General features: G+C 41.1%; 1 long non-coding RNA gene across 3 annotated transcripts; it reads left to right on the forward strand.

The window, feature by feature from the left end:
* The first annotated feature begins 1,781 nt into the window (after positions 1–1,781).
* Positions 1,782–20,588, forward strand: LOC307036468. 3 transcript variants are annotated; one of them, XR_013807362.1, is made up of 7 exons: positions 1,782–1,939; positions 10,161–10,232; positions 15,020–15,065; positions 15,167–18,437; positions 18,628–18,782; positions 19,057–19,146; positions 19,864–20,588. It is a non-coding gene; the product is annotated as an uncharacterized lncRNA (long non-coding RNA). The 3 variants fall into 3 exon arrangements; XR_013807364.1 differs by having other exon boundaries at positions 1,810–10,232; positions 15,167–15,185; positions 17,388–18,437; XR_013807363.1 differs by having other exon boundaries at positions 1,807–10,232.
* Positions 20,589–21,669: the final 1,081 nt, after the last annotated feature.

Raw genomic sequence — 21,669 nt, forward strand, 5'->3', positions numbered from 1 at the left:
GGGACTGCATATGTTGCCTAACATAAAATAGAATTTTGGGACAAAAGCAGTAGAATATGCTGAATTCAAGCACATTTTCCTTATAAGATTATAATTGTTAAAGATATTCCTTGCTTCAATTCAAATTTACTTAATTTTGATTTAAAGACACTTGTTCTAAGATATCTGTAGATCTTTTTAGGCCTTATTTTTTTTATTTGTTTTAAGAAGGTCTCGGCAAGTGAATTTTTCTTGTTCTGTTGGCAGATAATTTTTCTTATTTTAAGTAATATATTACTCATTTTACTGTTTATTTTTCTTGTTCTTTTAGGCTTAGTTTTTGCAGTGTGTGTTTACAAGTTTGGACCACTTCATTCAGTACAGTATTGATGTTGCACTTGTTAATGGTCTGTTAAGATGTAGACCTATACGCAGAAAACTCATTGGTGAAAAACATTCACTTTTTTAATGTGTTACAGTATGCTTAGAAAAGTTGAATATTTTAATGTAAGTTTTACATTTAGATTCCCATTTAGATGATGGTTGAATCAATATTGATTCCTAACACTGATTCAATATATTAAATCAACTAAAATGTATGTAGATTCCCATTTGGATGATGGTTGAATCAATGTTGATTCCTAACATTGATTCAATGTAAAATCAAACAAAAATATGCATGTAGATTCCTATTTAGATGATGGTTGAATCAACATTGATAGTGTCAGTTATGGTTGAAAGTCCAACGTTTATTCAACATTAAAACTATTTGCGCTTTCGGTTTAATTTCAATGTCCGGGTTTCAACATGGATTCAATATTTCTGCCTAACCATATTTCAACATTGATTCACTCATATTTTGCTATCTGGGTACGAATATGATAGTTTTTTATGGACAACTTCACCGATAAATCTCGTCCAACTAATCTTGCTGATGTCACTCCTTGGCTCTTGGTAGTTCAGGCAATGATCAAACCTGGCAACTCCAGGCTTCTTGGCAGCTGTCAATCAAGGTCCAGTGACTCCGCCCCAAAGTGTCAGAAACTTTTCACGGGCGCGCAGACAGACTCTGCGAGTGAGGCTGACACTCCCGCAAGCGAGCAAGAGGGCTGTCTCTCGCGAGCGAGCGCATAGCCGCTTGCGGGGGTTTAATCTGCACGCCAGGGTCATTTTAAGCGGGTGTAAAAGCACATTTTTCTCTCGTGAGTAGCTTGTTTTGCGCGCTAGAATATTGACCCAATTCTGGCTCCATACTTCGGCTGCAAGCTGTATCTGACCCCCTTGGACATAATGCACTTACAGTGGGGCAAAAAAGTATTTAGTCAGCCACCAATTGTGCAAGTTCTCCCACTTAAAAAGATGAGAGGCCTGTCATTTTCATCCTAGGTACACTTCAACTATGAGAGACAGAATGGGGGGAAAGAATCCAGGAAATCACATTGTAGGATTTTTATGAATTAATTGGTAAATTCCTTGGTAAAATAAGTATTTGGTCACCTACAAACAAACAAGATTTCTGGCTCTAACAGACCTGTAACTTCTTCTTTAAGAGCCTCCTCTGCACTGATAAAAACGATTTTTTTTTGGTCCTGTAAATATTACTTAGATTATGTGTTTTACTTCTACAAGAAATTACTAATTTAGTGCTTTAATTCAAAATGTCTCCTTTTATTTAATGTGTTACTTGCATTTTGCATGTAATTTTGTATCATCATTGTGTTAAGTACATTTTAACCATAGAACCAAGTAAATATTACCTAAAGTATTGTGTTGATTGTAAAACGGTTAAAAGCTAATAAAGTTTACCTTGGCAATTTAAGTGAACGTGGGTTACGCCCTATGACGTCAGAGTAGTTGCACACGGTACAGAGATTCGGGAGAAGAGGACAATTTACTGAGTGGAAGATGGCATGGATGGACCCTCTGCTAATGTGTTGAATAATCGTGGATTTGGAGTCATGTGAGTATATTTATGCTCTTGGTTATCTGGTTACATTCATGTTATCTTGTCAGCTGAATGCAGATATTAAAAACGTACATTAAGCCGGTTAGCTCGTTAGCATGCTAGCTAACTCAGCACGCGGGATAAATCAGATATCAAGGTGTGGGTTAGTTTTTAGTGGGTTATTTATTATGTCAACTCCGTTTCTAATACGCAAGAAGACTGCAAAATGCGTCTATGATTATTTTCGATCTTTCGAATCCAGACGAGTTATCTCCCCCGCCATTACACACACGCGGCTGCTACATGCAGCAACACACATACACACGGAGGAGATGACGGAGAGAACGCGCTCCGAGGTGTGGTTACACTTGACCCGTCTCGATGTGGACAATGCTCGTTACCAAAAGTTCAATAAGAGTTTAGCATGTCAGGGCGGTAACACGAGCAATTTGTCTAAACATGCAGATATTAAAAACGTACTTAGCCGGTTAGCTCGTTAGCATGCTAGCTAATTCAGCACGTGGGATAAATCAGATGTCAAGGTGTGGGTTAGTTTTTAGTGGGTTATTCAGAGATTCAAACCCGTAGACTAGGGGGTAATTCTCAGTTTCAGATCAATCTGGCATTGGCGGACTCACTTATTTAAAAAGTATTTTTTTATTGGGGGGAGGCGGTGTTCGTGCTACATTATGATACTAAAATACTGTGTCAGCTACTATATAGCTTTAGATTGTGTGCCACGGTGCCTGGTGCATCCAGTATTTAATACTAACAGTGACCTGATGTGATATGACCAAAACCCCATAGCTAATGTGTAATTTTCTATCCACATAACAAATAACATATATCACAATTTAGTAGGGATAGGGCTGAATTATTAAAGACTGTGGTACCGTTAAGCTCCGACATTATCGGTCTTTTTATCGGTAGGCAGACATGTAAGAAATATTTTGTATTTATTATTGCTACACAAACATTATATTGCAGTTTTAGTGTCGCCAACTCCGTTTCTAATACGCAAGAAGACTGCGTCTATGATTATTTTCAGTATTTTCGATCTTTCAAATCCAGACGAGAGATCTCTCCCCCGCCATTACACGCACGCACACACACACACACACACACACACACACACACACACACACACACACACGGAGGAGATGGCGGAGAGAACGCGCTCCGAGTGTGGACAATGCTCGTTACCAAAAGTGCAATAAGAGTTTAGCATGTCAGGGCAGTAACACAAGCAATTTGTCTAAACATCTTGCAAAAGTGCACCAGATTCAGACGGAGAAATGCACCGGTTCGACTGTCTTTGTAGTAGCTCTGTAGCCCCATCCACGAGTAACGTTTCCACGTCAGGTGTTATGTATGCTAGCTAACTCATTCATTGTGTTCCCTTGTTTCTACACGGACCACTATTGCGGTAAGCATGTTGTAACTTCCGGTTGTTGTTGTCATCTCCGGGTATCCCGTGTGCCTGTTCTGTTGCTGATAGCTTATTATCTTAACTTAATCGATCGTTTTAAAACTCTTGATCACGGCAACTGCCTGACGTTGTAATCACACGTTACTACAGCTTAAGCACTCACAAACTCTCCTTCTCTTAGCGACTGTAACTCCACAGTTGCCTAGACTCTTTTCGGGTTTGCTAACGGTAGCTACTTTAGCTTGATAGCTAGCCATGGCTCTTTCCCCAGCCTCGGGTGCTATTTCCTGCTCTAACTGTCTCATGTTTGGTTACTCCCCTACCTCCTTTACTGGTACCGATACATGTGTTAAATGTAGTATAGTTGTTAGGTTGGAGGCGGGAATCATAGCCATAGAAGCCCGGCTCCGCATCTTAGAAAATAACTCAGCTACAGTAGGACATGGTGGACAGATGGGAAACACGTGTTTGCTTTGTGGGCCCACTTTAATTCTCAGTCACAAAAAATAGGGTTACATGTTTCAGCTTTACATTTTGAATTTTTATACGTTTATGCTTCTGAAATGTTATTTGTTGATGTTGTTGTGGAGATGAAATAATACATTTTGTTGTTAGCCGGAGCGGACCGGCAAAAGGTAGCTCCTCTTAGCCGTCCCCCGGCAACTCCCGAGCAGCAGGGAGAATGGGTGACTGTTCAGAAGGGGCATAACGCGAAACCCGCAGGTCCCCACCAACCCGTTCACGTATCTAACAGATATTCCCCACTCAGCGAGACACCCGCTGAGAAGCCAACTCTGGTTATTGTTAGCTCTATTATGAGACACGTGAATTTAGAGACCGAAGCGTCCACAGTCACATGCATTCCGGGGGCCAGAGCGGGCGACGTTGAGGCGCATCTTAAACTGCTGGCTAAAAATAAACGTAAATACAGTAGGATTGTTATTCACGTCGGTGGTAATGATGTTCGTTTACGCCAATCAGAATGCACCAAACTTAATGTGGCGTCGGTGTGTAGTTATGCTAAAACAATGTCGGACACCGTAATCTTCTCTGGTTCTCCCCAATCTGATCAATGATGACATGTATAGCCGCATGTCATCATTTCAGCGCTGGTTGTCTTGGTGGTGCCCAGCAAACAATGTGGGCTTCGTGAATAATTGGACAGCCTTCTGGGGAAAACCTGGTCTGATTAAGAGAGACGGCATTCATCCTACTTTGGAAGGTGCAAATCTCATTTCGGCAAACATTTCAGGGCTCTGTGGACTTAATCCATGACAAACTGGAGTTGAGACCAGGAGGCAGAGTCGCAGTCTTACACGCTTCTCTGCGCTCTCTCCTAGGCAGTCATCCATAGGAATCCCGACCCCAATAAAATACCCAATATTAACGGTGTGTGTGTCTGCCCAAGGACAATTTAAGGTAAAACCTAATAGAGGTGTCATACATAATAACCTAATAAAAGTAAATGTAACAACTACTACAGTGCAACAAAACAGGAAGATTAAATGTGGTCTCTTAAACATAAGATCTCTAGCATCTAAAGCAATACTGGTAAATGATTTAATATCAGATTATAATATTGATATATGCTGTCTCACTGAAACTTGGTTGAGACATGAAGAATATGTCAGCATAAATGAGGCCACTCCACCCACCCATATCAATACTCATATTGCCCGAGGCACGGGCCGAGGAGGTGGAGTTGCAGCAATCTTTGACTCAAGTTTACTTATCAATACTAAACAAAAATTAAATTATACCTCCTTTGAAAGCCTCATTTTCAGTCTTACGCATCCGACCTGGAAAACTTTGCAGCCAATTTGATTTGTTACAGTGTACCGTGCACCAGGTCCTTATTCAGAATTCTTATCAGAATTCTCTGAGTTTTTATCAGCTTTGGTACTTAAAACAGATAAAGTAATTATCGTAGGTGACTTTAATATTCATGTTGACGATGATAAAAATAGCCTTACTGTTGCATTTAACTCTATATTAGATTATGTTGGTTTCTTTCAGAGTGTAAATAAACCAACCCACTGCTATAATCACACTCTTGACCTTGTTCTGACTTATGGTATTGAAATTGAGCAACTATTAGTCGAACCGCATAATCCTGCTTTATCCGACCATTTCTTAGTAACTTTTGAAGTACTGTTACTAGACTACAAAGCATTAGCCAAAAGCTCCTGCAGCAGAAACTTATCTGTTAGTGCTATAGCCAAATTTAAGGAAGAGATTCCACCAATACTTAACTCGATAGCATGTCTGCATGTAGGGGAGGAAACTTATACAAAATGTACACCACCCCAAATTGATCATGTTGTTGATAGTGCTACAGATGCGCTGCGAATAAAATTAGACTCTGTTGCTCCTTTGAAAAAGAAGAAAATAAAACAACATAGATTAGCTCCATGGCATAATGCCGAAACCCGCAAAATAAAGCAAAAGTCGAGACAACTTGAAAGGATATGGCGTTCCACTAAACTTGAAGAATCTCGTTTAATTTGGCATATTACTCTCAATGAATATAAGAAAGCACTGCGTAAAGCGAGAGCAGCATACTACTCTTCATTAATAGATGAGAATAAGAATAATGCAAGATTTCTTTTCAGCACTGTAGCCAGGCTGACAGAGAGCCACAGCTCGACTGAGCCTTCTATTCCCATAGCACTCAGTAGTAATGATTTTATGTGCTTTTTTAACGATAAAATTGTTACTCTCAGAAACAAAATCAATGACCTCTTGCCTTTGACCAGTATAGTGTTATCAACAGCTCCCGGAAACGTAAGTTCTAATATTACACTAGATAGTAAACTAGAATGCTTTTCAGCCATAAACCTTGAACAATTAAATTCAATGATTCTCTCTTCTAAACCATCAACGTGTATCTTAGACCCAATTCCAACTAAGCTGTTAAAAGAAGTTTTTCCATTAATTAGCACTTCTTTATTAAATATTATGAATATGTCTTTATTATCAGGCTATGTTCCACAATCATTCAAAGTAGCAGTGATAAAACCGCTTCTTAAAAAGCACAACCTCGATCCAGAGGTTTTAGCCAACTATAGACCTATTTCTAATCTTCCGTTCCTCTCAAAAATTCTTGAGAAAGCAGTCGCAAAACAGCTGTGTGATTACTTAAAAAACTATGATTTATTTGAAGATTTTCAGTCTGGCTTTAGAACACAACATAGCACAGAGACAGCTCTGGTTAAAGTCACAAATGACATTCTAATAGCCTCTGACAAGGGACTTGTCTCTATTCTTGTCTTGCTCGATCTTAGTGCTGCATTTGATACTATCGACCATGATATCCTATTGCAAAGACTAGAGCACTTAGTTGGCATACAGGGAACTGCTTTAGGCTGGTTTAGGTCCTATCTATCTGAACGCTCTCAGTTTGTACGTGTCAACGATGAATCTTCCATGCAAACCAAAGTTAGCCATGGAGTGCCACAGGGCTCAGTGCTTGGACCTATTTTGTTCACCCTATATATGCTTCCGTTAGGCAATATTATAAGGAATCATTCTGTAAACTTTCATTGTTATGCGGATGATACTCAACTATATTTATCAATCAAGCCTGATGAAATTAATCATCTAAATAAAATTCAAGACTGCCTCAAGGACTTAAAAACGTGGATGACCTTAAATCTTTTGATGTTAAACACGACCAAAACTGAAGTTATTGTACTTGGCCCGAAGAATCTACGAATCAAATTATCTAAAGATATATTAACTATGGATGGCATTAATTTGGCCTCCAGTGAGACTGTAAGGAATCTTGGTGTTATATTTGATCAGGATTTATCCTTTAACACCCACATAAAATCAATTTCAAGGACCGCCTACTTCCATCTACGTAACATTGCAAAAATCAGGCATATCTTGCCTCAAAACGATGCAGAGAAACTAGTCCATGCATTTGTTACTTCAAGGCTGGATTATTGTAACTCCTTATTATCAGGGTGTACCAAGAAGTCAGTCAAGTCGCTTCAGCTGATTCAAAATGCTGCAGCTCGTGTACTAACCAGAGTTAGGAAAAGGGACCACATTACTCCTGTTCTGGCTGCCTTACACTGGCTCCCTATAGAACACAGGATAGAATTTAAAATTCTTCTTCTCGCCTACAAAGCCCTTAATGGGCAGGCACCATCTTACCTTAAAGAACTCATTATACCCTATTGTCCTACTAGGGCATTGCGTTCCAAGAATGCAGGGTTGTTGGTTGTTCCTAGAGTCTCTAAAAGTACAATGGGAGCCAGAGCCTTTTCTTATCAAGCTCCACTTTTGTGGAATCAGCTTCCAGTTTGTGTTCGGACGGCAGACACCCTATCCGTTTTTAAGAGTGCGCTTAAGACCTTCCTTTTTGATAAAGCTTATAGTTAGGGCTGATTAGATTCAGCCCCTAGTTTTGCTGATATAGGCTTAGTTTGTCGGGGGACATCTTACTTCTTCCTTCTCTCTGTCTATACCTGTGTACTCTCATGTTCCGATTAACCCAGCTTCCCCAAATTTCTTTCTTTTTGGTGTCTATATACGCCGGGATCCGGAGTCATGGATGATCCTGCGGTCCTGTGTCATGGATTGCGAGTCCTGGATCTTGAGTCGTGGCTGTGGTCCTGGATCATAAGTCCTGGATGGATATCCTCGTGGATTCATCTTATTATTATCAGTGATGCAAATTAGTCGCTTTTCGGCGCCTCCCGCTTTTTTAACGCTGATTTGGGTGACTTGTGTAATTCGCGGAGAACCGAAGAGTTTTCGTTTTGGGGGTGGGGGGGGGGTCCGTCCGTCCGTCCGTCCGTCCGTCAGTCCGACTAACGGACAACTTTTCACTTCAAAAAAGAAGAAGAAATCTAGACCGCAAAATAATTAAACAAGCGAGTGCCTGTTTTTCCTGGCCAAGGGCAGGTTCCATGAACACAACACGAGCGTAACGTGTCTTCACGTGGTATACGTCTCGTCGGAAAGGAGTGTAGACTAGAGTGCTGACGGAGAGCACCGGAACGCCGCTCCAGCTCTTCAAATATTGCAGTACCCATAAGGAGCCGTACACACCGCAGTGTTTGCGTGGCTTTCTTTAGTTGTAAGCACAGTGGCGATCTGTTGTTATTAGCATCTGGTTAGCTAGCTATGCTAACGAATTTAAAGAGCTTTTCTACAACCAGGTGGAAGAGAGCTCTCTCCTGAGAGGCTCAAATAACCTCAGCTCAGTGAGGTTAGGCACACCTTGATATGATCATTATAATTATTAATGAGACATTAGAGTCTAAATGAAAAACAGGTATAAAATGCAATATGACAGTAACAAAAAAGTTGTTAAAAATAACAAGAATAGAGTTTAAAAGGGGAGTGATTTGTAAAATATCCCCCCAAAAAAATCTGCTTACAGTTCTGTTTCAAATGGGTGTTGAGATGTATCCATAGATCTCTTCATGTTGCTCTCAAAGTGCACCAGATTGATGCTTTTAACTTCAATATTTAAAAAAAAATCTTCCCGAGACCCCACTAGAGGAGGTTAGGTCCCCCCCACTTAAATCATGTTCACATGGATAGGATACTAAATACATTTGCACACATCTTGTGTCCATATCTTTCTGCCACAACCATGCACGTGCGTGCGTGCATGCGCGAGTCATGGCAAGATATCTGGATTAAGAGGTTGCTTTTTCTTTGCACAGCATGAAAGAAAGGCCAAATTAATGGGCTGTGATTTTTGTTTTTTTAAGCAGTTCAATAATTTGTACGGCCCTCGGAGGATGTTGTAAAAATTGAAAGGAAAAAGGTTCCCCACCCCTGCTGTAAATAATAATAAAAACCCTTGATTTATAACTTAACATCTCTGTCTCCTATTGATCAGAGTATATTATAAAGAATAGCCAGTTAATTGAAGCATTATAGCGCAGGCCTTTGTCAGATGGTATATTACGCTGTTTTTTTTCTGCTTCGAATAGTTCTCTCTTTTTTCACCATACGTGTGTTTGCATCCCTGTATTATACACACATGCATTTCCAAACATTTGGACTACCTATGTTGCAAATGTATTATCTTTTCAATTTATACACGGCATCTATTGCACGTCTGTCCGTCCTGGGAGAGGGATCCCTCCTCTGTTGCTCTCCCTGAGGTTTCTCCCATTTTTCCCTTTAAACTGTGGGGTTTTCTCTGGAAGTTTTTCCTTGTACGATTTGAGGGTCTAAGGACAGAGGGTGTCGTATTGTCATACTGATATTCTGTACAAACTGTGAAGTCCACTGAGACAAATGTAACATTTGTGATATTGGGCTATATAAATAAACATTGATTGATTGAACACACAGAGTTAACTCAATTATACAAACATGGGTTAATGATTAGGTAACTGAGTTATTTATTTGTTAAAGTTTCAGCTATTTTGTTTACAATTCTGTCATCAGATTATTTAATACAATTTGTTCAAACATTGTTGTTTCTTTTGATGTGAAATATTAGAAATGTAATTTAAATAAAAAGCAATGTTAGTTTTGCTCACAATTTGTTTAGTTAGTTTACCTTAATTTTTTCTCCAAAAGAACCGATAAAAGTACCGTTAAAAGACCGTATCGATAAAAGTAGTAGTACCATTAACGATACCCATCCCTACAATTTAGCGTATCTTATGTAAAATCAACCCACTGGTTTTGGCTTATTGGCCATCAATGCCAGTTTAACAACTAAAACTAGAGGCTTGCATGCCAGCTAATGTCAGAGTTGTTGAAACTAGATGTGATTGTATTATGTAAGCTTATCTTTTGTATTTGTTCCTCTCCCTTATCTTTTTTTAGACATTTCTTGTCTCCAACAGTGAGTGTCTGCAGTCAAAGTACACCAGTAATGACAGATACCTTGCTATGCAGGTACGTTTACAAAATATTAGTATGGTGTGTAGTTGGGTGATCAGAAATGTTTTCAAAATAAACATTTGCAATATTGCAACATTTCAGTCATATTGAAGTCAAGAGGCCCAAATGAGTCCATAGTATGGTGGCTGAGAAGGGCAAACTAGAGAATAAAACCGGAAAGGGAATGTTCATCATACCGGAAGTAACTTGAAAGTGATTGACTCAAACTTAAGTTAACACACTTGTGTTGTGTTGAGCCAAATCACCAAATTAATGTCTCTGTGAATGAATGGAAATGACAATAAATACAATGTACACACACACACACACACACACACACACACACACACACACACACACACACACACACACACACTGTGACGACCCCTGCTTCACTGCCTATGCTGGTGTGGGTGTGCCTTTGTGTGTGGGTGTGTGTGCTTCTCTCTCCCTGATTGTATCCAGGGGCAGCCTCTCACCAGGTGCTCCCAATCTGATCAGCGCCTCCATAAAGGGTCTAAGTAGGCTGCAGTGGCTCTCTCCCTGCCCGGGGGAACGTAGGAGGAAGAGCAGCCCGGAACAGCTATCCTCCTGCATAGAGCTTGTTAACCCTGTTTGGTGGTCGGTTGTTTTGGGGAGTGTGAATAAACTCCTCTTTTTTCCATACTCACGTCGTCGTCTCATCGCTGCGTTTGTTATGGCTGAGAGCCAAGCCGTGACAGCTGGGGGCTCGTCCAAACCGGTAAGATAAGCTTGGGTGCGTGTGAGTTCGTTCGTTATTTTGTGTGGGGTTTCTCCTGATAGGTGGTAGCGACGGTTCCCTTGGAACCGTTGTGCGGGGTGTTAATGTTGTGGTGAAAGTGGCTGAAGCTTTGGTTTGGGGGCATGGCCGTGGTCGTAGTATTTTTGCTAGCTTGCTAGTCGCTTTGCTCGGCCAGCGGTCTTTAGTGCATAAGTACCCGCCGCAAGTAACCACATGAAGACCAGGGAGGAGATTAGTTAGCGGGTGTCGTAGTTAGTGGGGAAACTCCAATCAGTTTTTTTTTTTTCTCTTTTCTCTTTTGTCTCACTGTAAACTCGGTGTTGCGTTGTAGTATGAAGGAGGTAGACGCGTTTATCAGTGCTCCCTCTCAGGAAGCCCTTGAAAATTTCTCAATGGAGCAGCTGCTCGTTATTGCGGAACATTTCTCGGTGGAAATCGTTGGCGATAAGAGGCTAAAAAGCACTATAAAAACCTCTATTGTGTCAGTATTACGTGAAACTGGTGTGCTTCCGGAAGTTAAGGAGGGGGTGTTAAAACCTCTGTTGCAGGCTAGTTTACTGTCCTTTGAGCAGCAGAAGGAGATGTTGTTGTTGCAGCTGAGTCATGACAAAATGAGGTATGAGATGGAGTTTGAAAAGGAGATTGCAGTGGAGAGGATGCGGCAGGAGACTGAGAAAGCCAAACTTGATATGGAAGGACAGCGTCTTTCCATAGGCAGAGGTAGTGCGGTGTTGGGTGAGCGGCACGGTGAACAGGTGCCCAGGTCTCCTCAGCGGTTCGATGCTAACAACTTGCGCTTGTTGCCGCAATTTAATGAAAGTGATCCTGACACTTTTTTTTTGCTTTTTGAACGGGTGGCTAAAGCTAGGGATTGGCCGGATGCAGACTGTGCCCTGATGCTTCAGTGTGTACTGAGCTAGATGGAGACTGGGAGGAAGGTCTTCCTTGGTTGATGTTGGCTGCAAGGGAGGCGGTACATGAAGGTACGGGGTTTAGCCCTAATGAGTTGGTTTTCGGACATGCTGTACGGGGCCCCTTGGCAGTGCTGAAAGAGGGTTGTGTGGACACTGAGCCACCACGGAGCTTGGTGGATTATGTGAATGGCTTCAGGCGTCGTTTGATTGTTGCTTTAAGTATGGCACGGGAAAAGTTGTCAGTGTCTCAAAGTAAAATGAAGGAGTTGTATGACCGTCGTTCGGCACGACAGGAGTTTAATCCAGGTGACCAGGTTCTATCACTTATGCCTATTGTTGGTTCCCCATTTCAGGCTAAATATTCAGGTCCGTACACTATCATTGAGAAAACTTCTGATTTAAATTATGTTGTGGCAACACCAGAACGAAGGAAGACTAAACGCCTCTGTCATGTAAATCTTCTGAAACCCTACCACAAGCGGGAGGTTAACACGGACACAGAGGTGGAGAAGGATGAGGTGCAGCCGGCTGTTGCGGTGACACATGGTTTGACGCATGAGGGAGATGTAGTGCCTGAACCTGATGATAGTTTGCTCTGTGGTCATTTGAGAAATTCGGAATCGCTAGATAATTTAGACGGGTTGTTGTCTCATTTGGCGGAATCAAGACGTGAGGAACTCTCAGCATTGGTACACAAATATCTGTGTCTGTTTGGAGACACTCCGTCGCAAACTGACTGGGCTGAGCATGATATTGATGTTGGGGACGCTCAGCCGATTAAGCAACATTTTTATCGCATGCCACCAGTTAAGCGCAATCGGCTGGATGCAGAGATTAATTACATGTTGGAGAACAAAAATGCTGTCCCATCAGCATCTAGTTGGGCGTCTCCATGTATTTTGGTGCCAAAGCAGGATGGGACACCTAGATTCTGTACTGATCTAAGAAAAGTGAATGCGGTGACAAAATCTGACTCTTTTCCTTTGCCACGGATGGATGACTGTATAGATCAGGTGGGGTCCGCAAAGTATGTTAGCAAATTTGATTTGCTTAAAGGTTATTGGCAGATCCCCTTGTTCAAGCGGGCACAGGAAATAGCAGCATTTATCACACCATCTGGACTTTATTCATATAAGGTAATGCCGTTTGGGTTAAAAAATGCTCCTGCTACATTCCAACGTTTGATGAATCGCGTGGTGTCGGGTTTAGAGGGTTGTACGGTGTATCTAGACGATTTGGTAATTTGCAGTGACACTTGGACTGCTCATGTTCAGCGCATCGAGAGGTTGTTTGAATGGTTGACGGAGGCACATCTGACTATTAATTTGGCCAAATGTGCCTTTGCAAAGGCAACAGTGACATATCTTGGCCATGTGGTGGGTCAGGGTTGTGTGGCTCCAGTTCTGGCCAAGGTCAGAGCAATATCTGAATACCCACAACCCACAACCAAAAAGGAACTCCAGAGATTTTTGGGTATGGTGGGTTACTACAGGAGGTTCTGTGAACATTTTTCCACTACAGTGTTTCCTTTGACTGAACTTCTTAGGGCTAAGGTAAAATATACTTGGTCGGTCGACTGTCAGAGAGCGTTTGATAGGGTTAAGTCTCTGTTGTGTTCCTCTCAGGCGTTAGCGGCTCCATGTTTTGATCGTCCTTTTAGTCTCCAAGTAGATGCAAGCCAGGTGGGAGTCGGTGCGGTTCTGCTCCAGCTTGACAAGGGGGGGTGGAGAGACCCGTCAGTTTCTTTTCAAAGAAACTTAACAGTTACCAAAGGAATTATTCGGTGATTGAGAAGGAAGCGTTAGCACTCATTTGGGCGTTGCAGCATTTCACTGTATATGTGGGAGCAGGAGGACCAATTTTGGTTTACACAGATCACAATCCCCTGACCTTTTTGCATTCAATGAAGTGTCCTAACCAAAGACTGACGAGGTGGTCGTTGTTTCTTCAGGCTTACAACCTTGATGTTAGGCACATTAGGGGGTCTGACAATGTTATTGCTGACGCGCTGTCACGAGCCCCATGGCACTAAGTATGGTTAGGTCTTACCTTAATGTATATATATTGACTGTCATACTGTGATAAATCTTTCTTGCTCTGCCCATTCTTTTTAAATAGTGCTTCTCAGATACTGGTGTTGCTAAAGGTGTGGCTGGGCAATGAAGGAGAGGATTGCTGTGTGAAGGTGGTGTTTTTTTTGTTGTTGTTTTTTTCATTAGGGACCTGGGGGAGTTCCATATGTGGGGTTTTGTTTTCCATGACCTTTTGCTTTGGTTTGGGATGGGGTTGGTTGGTGGTGCCGGTGGCCCTGCGGACACCGACTTTAAGGGGGGGGGTGTGACGACCCCTGCTTCACTGCCTATGCTGGTGTGGGTGTGCCTTTGTGTGTGGGTGTGTGTGCTTCTCTCTCCCTGATTGTATCCAGGTGCAGCCTCTCTCCAGGTGCTCCCAATCTGATCAGCGCCTCCATAAAGGGTCTAAGTAGGCTGCAGTGGCTCTCTCCCTGCCCGGGGGAACGTAGGAGGAAGAGCAGCCCGGAACAGCTATCCTCCTGCATAGAGCTTGTTAACCCTGTTTGGTGGTCGGTTGTTTTGGGGAGTGTGAATAAACTCCTCTTTTTTCCATACTCACGTCGTCGTCTCATCGCTGCGTTTGTTATGGCTGAGAGCCAAGCCGTGACACACACACACACACACACACACACACACACACACACACACACACAGACAGACAGACAGACAGACAGACAGACAGACAGACAGACAGACATTTTATAATTGATATAATATCAGGGAACCCTAAGCTCCTAAAACACATGGTGAAAAATGTTTTTCCTCCCAAAATAAAAAGTCATGCCATAGAGGGTTAAAGTGTTTCGGGACTTGTTAATTTTTTATTGTTAATGTAAAATGATTATGTCCTTGGTAAAAATGTTTTGCTAATGTAATTTTTGTTTTATAAAATGTGAATTTGTCTCAAGCTTTGTTAAAGTGTTTCACACCTTGTAATTCTCGTTTGCCCTTCCCAGCCACCGTACATTAGTCAATACCATTAAAACCAATGTAAAGTTATGAAGGAAAAAAACATCCATTTAAATTACATTTTTTACTTTCTGTATTTCACAGGCTACTAAAGGAAATTAACCTTTCAGCAAATTTTCTCAACAACTGAGTACGTTTATCAAATTATTATTTTTATATGTTTAAGTTGACATGTAACATGGTTTGGATTTGAAAAGGTTAACATTCGTATTTATTTATGTTTTTTTCCAGTTTCCACAAGATGAGATGGGTGTGTAAAACCTGTGACTTTCAATCAAATAAAAGGATAGGGTTGTTAAAGCTCTACAGGCTAAAACGTGGACATTTTTCCCGGAGCCATTCAGTCCCTTGTCTTTACAATGATTGCCCTTGTTCATTTAGAACATTTAATGCCCTTCGTGCCCATTTGTCCCGACAGCACGACGAGTCAGCAACACCAAGGGAAGTTCTTTCATTTAGTTGTCTACTATGCAGTTCTAGTTTGTTTCATTCAGAGAGACAATACATTGAGCATCTTGGCAGACATTTGAGGAGATATGAAGTTGTCGCATGTGTGTTCAAAAACTGTGGCTTCAAAACAAATATATATTCAACCTTTACTTCTCATAGACGGAGGAAACATTCTGCACATGGACCGGAAGACTTTAAAATTGAAGTCTTCAAAAAATACCCTGATCCCACTGTTGCTCAGGATGAGTCGTTGAGTCAGGTTATGGAAGATGGGGAGGATCCTGAGCCCTCTGTTGATGAACGAGAAGATTTATCTCGGTTCATAAAAGAGAAGTTTGGCCAACTCTTCCTAAAATTAGAGAGCACTTTCAATGTGCCAAACAAGTGTATTGATGAAATAGTAGATGAGCTTCAGTTCATTTCCTGCACAGCCTCCGGTCCAGTTTTAAGATATGTGGTTGAGTCAACTGGGAGATGTTCCAGTGCAGTCACAATCAACATTGGATGCTATTTATTTAGCTATTCTGTGTAAGGCACAGGACACCAAAAGGTTTGGATTCCAGAGAATGTTGGAGCCATTATTAACAGATCTGAAAAGCTTGGAGAAAGATGGTATTTTTGTACCATGTTTAGGAAAAGTCGTCAGAGGGACTGTTGTGGCTGTGGTGGCAGATCATTTGGGAGCCCATTCTGTGGCAGGATTTGTCGAAAGCTTTTCCGGTTCTCATGTTTGTCGGTTTTGTCTCGGGAGCGTTCAGACTTTCAGGACAAAGAAATAAGATCTGGGTTTTTTCATCGAAGAACTAAAGAGCAGCATGCGCTGCATGTTCAGACAGCTTTGTCTGGCCTGCATCACACACATTTCTGTGTTGTCAAAAAGCAGTGTGCGCTATCTGAACAACTTGACCATTTCAATGTAACATCTGGTTACCCTCCAGATGTTTTACATGACCTGCTTGAGGGTATTGTTCCAGTGGAGTTGGCATTATCATTTGATAAATTCATCAAGAACAAATATTTTTCTCTCGTGGAACCTCAATGACTCCATTGCACGAAGATCAGTCGGAGGGAATGCACATGAAAACTGGTGTTTGCTGCGTCTGCTGCCTCTGATGATAGGTTTAAAAGTACCTGCACATGACCCAGTGTGGCAAATGCTGATGACCTTGAAAGACATCTTGGACCTTGTGATGTCTCCTGTCCATACAGAAGAAAGCATTTGCTATCTTGAAAGTTTGGTTTCCGAGCACAGATGCAGATTCCTTGAAGCTTTCCCACAAAAAAAGCTCATTTCTAAGCACCACTTCCTTGAGTACTATCCTCAGCTCATTCGGGAATTTGGCCCTGTGGGTGCCTTGTGGACAATGAGATTTGAAGCCAAACATAGCTTCTTTAAAAGAGCTGTCAGACAAACAGGCTGTTTCAGGAATATCTTGTTGTCCCTTGCAAACAAGCACCAGCTGATGATTGCACACCGTCTCCATGAATCAAATGCAGTCAGACCAAAACTCTCAGTCACAAAAACAACAGGGGTCTCTTTAGATCTACTCAAGGATGACATAAAAGACAAAGTGAAGTGTAAATTCCCTACAGTCACAAAACTACCTGTTGCAAATAATGTGTGCTTTTTAGGCACCATATATGCAACTGGGATGTTGGTGTGTTGTGGTTCTACCGCAGGATTGCCTGACTTTGCAGAGGTGCTACAGATGTTAGTCATTCATGACCAACTGACCTTTGTTGTGAAACTACAAAACACATGGTACAATGAGCATCTTAGGAGCTACGAGTTGGAGAACACCAGCAATGTGCAAGTACTTGAGCATGGAGAGATTGCAGATGTGTATCCTTTGGCTGCATACACTCTGGCAGGAAAACGACTGGTTACCTTAAAGCACCACATTTGCCTGTCCTTTTAATTGCCACACAAAGTCACACAGGCCTTTAGAAGTCCGATTTATTTCAAGTTGATTAATCATTTATTTCAATTTTTCTGATGCAGCTTCTTCTATAGAGATGGGTACCCCAGCAAAGCTCCGGATCATTTTTAAAGAAAATGATATTCGCAAACTGGTTCTACCCTCGGGCATCCCCGGAACACTCCAGGAACTTATGTGTGAAATTAAGGAGACATTTCATATTCCAGGGGAGTTTTCAGTAATGTACCAAGACATGGAATTTGGTGGCCAGTTTATCACTTCGAGCTGCATTGAGGAAGTAGAGGACAAGGGAACTTTGAAGGTTGTACAAACCCAACCAATTGTACTAAATCTCAGTAATGTGGAAGTGTTCCATGTTGACTCCTCCCTAGCAGAAGAATCTTCCTATAATTCTTCTGTCCACCCATCTGGATCTCAGGACACCATCCTTCTTTCCTTCTCTGATCAAAGTGGAACACTTTGCCGGTCTCAGGTGTGGCCTGCACGGTTTGAAATCCCTGCCTTTTCATATGATGTAGACCTTATGCTTCAAGCAGGCAACCAGGCCTACCAAAAAGATGGCACCCTTGTGAACAATCCCAGGCTGACAAGTAGCTTACTTGAAAAATTAGCAGAGGCGATGTTTCGCCATACCGCATACCCCTGGTGTCCAAGTGTTAGCTGTGGTAGCTGTGGCAGAAGCCTTGTTACAGAAGTACCCATGCCTCAAAGAACCTGGGTATTTTAATGGCATATACGGTTGGCAACAAAGGATAACATATAAAATGGCCAATTACCAGGCAAAATTGAGATGTCGTCAACTTGCCTGTCCAGAGCTGGAGGTGAACTCTCAAAAAAGGCAGAAGTCCAATGAAAAGGGTCCCAAAGGCTTCTAAAGGCCTAAAAAGGCAGAAGTAAACTACCTGCCACCGCTGCCATATGGGGAGACAAAGGACACTTTGGAGAAGGAGAGAGTAGATTTATTGACAGAAGTAAGGGAAAAAAACAAGGAGACGATTGTTGCTGAGAAGATGGACCGGACTTTCTCATATCGAGGACTATAAGTTGTCGAGGATTGCCCTGCAGTCCAAGACTTCATGGAGAGTTGGCCTGCACTGTTCTCGGAACATCAGGTAAATCTAGCTTTCATGTGTTTTTCTACCTGGTGCTGTGATTGCTGTTTGTGTATATGTTGCATGTATTAACAAGTTACACTGACTTCCCATTTTCACCTTGCTAATTCATTCTCACATTAGGAAAGCCAGGAAATCATATTTGTTGCATAACATTAATGACATCGTTTTTTTTAAAAATCACATTTAGTTTAAGATCAAAGAGGAGTTCAGAAGGGTAACAACTCTTCATCTGGGGCGAACATTTTTGACGAAACTGGACGTCTACACCCCCAAACTGCTGAAGATATTTGGGAAGAAAGGCGGCGTTGCAGGCTCAACAATAAAACTGATTCATTCAGTGAGGTAAGCTTTGAAATTCATACAACAACATTACTTTTACTGACGAAAAATAATAATGGAATGCACAGGCCTTTACAGATACATTTTCAGCATCTTTTAAGTAAGTACGTGTTTTCTCACCTCTCCCCCTCTCTCTTAAACTGCCTGTTTTTTGGACTAAAATGTAAACGTGAAGCATTCTCTTAAAATGTGTTTTGATTGCTGTATTTCTATATACATGAATACGTTTACAATTATGTAGTATTCTTTATTCTAATTTACATTTCTGTTTAAACAGCAAAATGTTGAAGGTAGACGAGATGCCATCATCCGCTGCCTGATGGAGTTCCTTGGAGAGAGTACAGAGGAACTCATCAAAGACTACCAGGTACATGTTATGATGATTGTTGAATTCATGTTTAATATGTTGTCTGTTCTTCAATATTTGTAAATAAGTATCTCTATAGTTGAGCAACTTGTGCCATAATTAAAAAAAATATTCAGATTAGCTAATTTAGCATTAAATAAGGGAGGCGTGTGGCGCAGTGGAATAGTGTGTTGGTCACAGGTTCAAACCCCACTGCAGTCAGCATGTCGTTGTGTCCCTGAGACACTTCAGCCCAAATTGCTCCTGTGGGGATTGTCCACAGTATTGAGTATGTAAGTCGCTTTGGATAAAAGCGTCTAACAAGTGACATGTAATGTAAAATACATTTAACATAAGTTATATATTTTTTACTGCATTTGATGTATTATTTATAGATTTTATTTTATACTTTCTCCATTTCATTTTCTGATTAAAAATGTGTTAGAATTTATGGTTGAGACGTTAAAACCCAAATTCCCCCTAATTTCTGCAATATACTTAATGCAGTTTACATAGTGTTATTTACTTCTTGGTTGGAACAAAGCAGATATTTATTTAAATGAGCTGCATTCAGACCCATGTCATTACTGGACCAAAAGAATACATGTTAATATAAATTCCCTTCATTAACTTACCCCATCCTTGTTTGAGTTGAAGGACACTAGATAATCTACTTAAATACTGAATGAAATGCCCACTTTAATGTAATGAGTCTCACACATTAACATGTTTTGACAGGATGTAAGCAAGGACATCGTCAAAGAAGACTATGCTGGCCAGCTCATGAAGATCTTTGTCGTCAGCGACAGTGCAGCGCAGGGAGACGCAAATGCTGGTCATGTGTCGATCGTCATAGAGGGAACTGAGGTGCAGGATGGGTGCAAAAGTGTGACAAACACATGCATACTGCTCATGGGCATAATCTATGCCATGAACTTGGTTTACCCACCAAAGGTAAAATACAATTTTGAAGTGTTCCAAAAGCTCTTTCTCAAGCTCAATTCGCAAAAGGTGTCTCCTAAAGTCCAGACCTTGAGCTCCAAACTTTTAGCCTAGAAAGTGGAATGTAATAAATACATTTAGTTAGGTGCAAACTGTTGCTACTTTCCTTTGTTTTCTTCTTCATAGCACTGTTTACTTCTACTCTACTGTAACTCCATTTAAAAATGGAAATATTGTCATTTTAACTTAGAGTTCTTGAAGTTAGTTCATATTTCAAAATGTTGGATTAACTAATTCAAATAATCATAAAAAATACGATTTTTAGGGTTTATTTGTATTTATTTCCCTTAGTTTTGTCCTCGAGTCTGATTGTTGTTGGTGGTTTTTTGTGTAACTTGTGTTGTGATTGTACATAGTATTTTTCTAAATGTGTGTGTGAATAAAAAAATATTTAGAAAAATGTATTCACGATTTTGTACTTTTACATTGTTATATATGTATTGAAAGTCTTGTAAGCTGTTGTCTAAAACATGACAAAATAAAGTTGATTTTGTTAAAGTGTTTGTTGTTTCATGTTTTGTAGTAGCCTTAATATAAGAATGTATACAAACTAATGGAAATAGAGCTGATGTTTAATGTAGAAAAAATTATATGTAAATATGAGTTACATATTTTTGCAATAAAGAATAGCAAGTAAAAACTACCTGAAAAGCTAAATAGTTTTTACTGGAGATTTGTAATAAGATCCAAATGTAATCTTAATTCAAATCTACTATGCAATAGTAGATACAATGAGTCAAATGTACTATGCAATAGTAATTAAAATCTACTTACAAAAACTGAGTGTGACAGTAAAGTTTACTCAAGTGCCTTTAATAACAAACACTTCTTAACTGTAAGTACATTTTACTTGAAATATAAGATGTTACATTTACTTCTAAGTGTGTTTTGTTACCTCGATTTTCCTAAGTAAATGTTACTCCCCGTTTTTTTCAGTGTGTCCTCCACCCGTTAACTGTATTAATGGCACCTGTTTGAACTCGTTATCGGTATAAAAGACACCTGTCCACAACCTCAAACAGTCACACTCCAAACTCCACTATGGCCAAGACCAAAGAGCCGTCAAAGGACACCAGAAACACAATTGTAGACCTGCACCAGGCTGGGAAGACTGAATCTGCAATAGGTAAGCAGCTTGGTGTGAAGAAATCAACTGTGGGAGCAATTATTAGAAAATGGAAGACATACAAGACCACTGATAATCTCCCTCGATCTGGGGCTCCACGCAAGATCTCACCCCGTGGAGTCAAAATGATCAAGTTGCTGGATATTGGCAGGAACTGGAACACTCGTATACGCCAATCCAGAGCATCCCAAACATGCTCAATGGGTGACAAGTCTAAGACCTCATCAAAGAAAAACCAAGAAGTGAGGATACCCGGCCTGGAGGAAGCCCGGGGTCCCCTTCTGGAGCCAGGCCCAGAAGGAGGACTCGTCGGCGAGCGTCTGGTGGCCGGGCTTGCCACGGAGCCCGGCCAGGCACAGCCCGAAAAGGCAACGTGGGCAACATCTCCGCTTCTCCGTCCCGCGGGCCCACCACCT

The sequence above is a fragment of the Notothenia rossii genome (genome assembly GCF_949606895.1).
Source record: "Notothenia rossii genome assembly, chromosome: 4".
In the NCBI taxonomy this organism is placed as follows: Eukaryota; Metazoa; Chordata; class Actinopteri; order Perciformes; family Nototheniidae; genus Notothenia; species Notothenia rossii.